The sequence below is a fragment of the Meleagris gallopavo genome, chromosome 3 (genome assembly GCF_000146605.3).
Source record: "Meleagris gallopavo isolate NT-WF06-2002-E0010 breed Aviagen turkey brand Nicholas breeding stock chromosome 3, Turkey_5.1, whole genome shotgun sequence".
Lineage (NCBI taxonomy): Eukaryota > Metazoa > Chordata > Aves > Galliformes > Phasianidae > Meleagris > Meleagris gallopavo.
Window position 1 is genome coordinate 41,257,873 of NC_015013.2, and position 2,802 is coordinate 41,260,674.

Here is a 2,802-nt window from a genome sequence, read left to right on the forward strand (position 1 = left end):
GGACCGGCTGGGAGAGGGGCCCCGTGGGAATGGCTGCCCGGAACCTTGGGCGCGGGGCTCCCCTTCGGGAGGGGCAGACGTCGGCGTGGGAAGTTGGCGGTGCATACCTGGGAGGTGTGGGGGTCTGCTTCCATGCTTGGCCCTGCTGTCACGCTCGAGGTGACTGTGGTGATGCCACGGGCAATCATATGTGCAGCCCAGTGGCTCATCCAGACTGGCCCAGTGCAGGTACCCTCTCCTTGCCATCTGCCTATGCCATGAGCTTCTTTGACTTCTCCCTGATTTCCAGGTTTTGTCTTGAATAAGCAGAAATAAACTGAATAAGCACATCCAATGCTGCATCTTCTGCCCTGGCTACTTCAGAAGAGATGCAAGAGCTCAAGGAGCAAGCAGAAAAGCAGTAACTTCCCAAGGGTCTTTTTTTTTCCTCATGTGCCCAGTTTTATTAAGCTCAGAATGCTGTAAGAGCCAGTGAAGTCTAAATTCTTTTTGAAACCCGTTGATCTTTTGGCATCAGGGAGCTTGTGTCTATAAGACAGTTTCTGCCCTTCATCCTGCAGCGAGCATCACAACACCAGTAACACATCTTCTGAACTAACCTATATGGGTAAAAAATAACATATATTTAAAAACTACTTCAGAAATTCTCTTTTTAGACAAGTGACACCTAGTAAGCCATAAGATAAATTATTTGCTAAGCAGGGAATGATGGTTATTGGAATTCACTTGCATTTCAGTCCACTCCAGGCACTGACTGGACCACATGCCCCTTCCAGGCAGCCAGTGGCAGATTCCCCTGCTTTGCAGACCATAACGAGGCCCTCAGTCCTCACCAGGTCCTGTTTTTTTCTGAAGTTATCCTTCCAACACTGTCCTGTGAGGTTTAGAGGCAGAGCCCATCTCTGTGCTGTGCTTGAGCAGCGTGCAGGAGGCCTGGTGCCTTCATCAGGCTGCACAGGTAATGGGAACTCCTATCTTGCTGCAGGCTGTCTTCTCCAGCGTTACCTTCAGCAGCAGCAGTAGACTGATGGCTTCTGCCTCCATATCTCAGACACGGCCATTGAGACTATGCAGTGAGCAATTGCTTGTTTTGCATTTTTGTTGAACCTTAGGCTAGCTCCTCACCCCAAGCTCTAGCAGGTCTGTAGGGCTACGTGAAGGGTGGAGGGCAGGGACTCAGGAGTCCCTTAAGCTTTCGTAACATCTTTTACAGTGAGTATTTAAAGCCGCCATGATCGGACTCAGCGCAGCTGAATAAAGCTGCAAGGCTGGGGAATGGACAGGCTGCCCCCACCTGGGAGATGGAAGAGAAGGAGGGAACAGTACTTGGGCGGAGAACCAGGAGGCTGGGCAGCTACCATGAAGCCCATGGGAGATTTGGGAACTGATGACTGCTACAGAGCGTGATTGGTCCCAACCCAGTCCTTGTGCTCCAGAGCCTCCCTTGGCTACAGCCAAGCCCTGACTGTGTAGGTCTCACATGCAGGCAGAGCAGGCAGCAGGGCTCGGCCCTTTCTTCTGCTCTAGGCAGTGGCCTGCTTTGAGTTGTAGGCTGGGTTGTCAAGTCAGGCCTGCCCCAACAGGCAGCTTTCGTCTGCTGGCCGTTTTCAGCCTTATCCAGCATCTTCTGTTGCCCTCATTGCTTCACTTGCTCAGCTTCCAACTCCGACAGGAAAATAAGCTTTAATCACAGGGGTCAAAATTATGCTTTCAGACTGCTTTTTAGACATGGTTTCATTGGGAACCTACACTAGCACTTTCTGCCCACAGCCCCAAAGAGAAACACAATGAATCACAGATGCACAGCATCATTTCAGCAGTGATAAACAGTGATGGGGCAAGCTGAGAGTATTGCAATCATGTTAATCCAACCTGTTTCACCTGAAAAAATGTCATCCTTCTGCCCTCTTTGAAGAGGGCAACACCTCACTGTGTAAGAAATTATACCTCAGGCAACTATTAAGTAATTTAGCCTTCTGCTGTTTGCATTTGCAACAGCATGATATTCAGGCATCATTATTTGTGCTGGCAGAAATTATTTGGAGTTTCTCCAATCTGAATAAAGCAAAGCTACAATTCAGTCCCTAAAAAGTAATAACAACAGTTCTTTCTTCCTTTTCCCCCTCATCCCGTCAGGGAACTCCTGAAGTTGGTCCTTTTCCAAAAGTGACGATCAGTGTGCAAGAGCTGTACATCATCCCACAAAGGGATTAAATAATGAAAGACTGAGGTCATGCCCATCTTGAGAATGACTGCACGGCACAAAAATTAAAAGGCTAATTTAACCAAAATGAGGATGAAACAAATGTGTTGCCATACACAAAGCACACAGCTTATATCTTGGTGAAGGAAGATGAGGCAGATATGACCTGATTTGCCATGAGGGTTCCTTTCTGACATGCAAATTGAATAATCATGGAATCATGGAATCGTAGAATCATTAAGGTCAGAAAGACTACTAAGTACATCCGGTCCTACCACGGACCCATCAGCACCATGCCCACTAACCCATGTCCCTCAGTGCCACATCTACATGGCTCTTAACACCTCCAGGGACAATGATGACTCCACTGCTTGATTGATTAAAGGATCAGTGTTATATAGAACACTATTAGAACAGAAAGCCCTGTAGCCTTCCCTCCCCTCTTGGCTGTGGCAAGCAATGAGCCAAGAGTTGCCTGTGACTTCAGGATTCTGTCCTCAGAAAAATATTTGTTTACTCGAGAACTGTGCAAGAACATCTCTCTCCTGTTTTCTGATAGAGAGGAGTTGTCCCTTTGCTGTCTGGATCAATTACTTTGT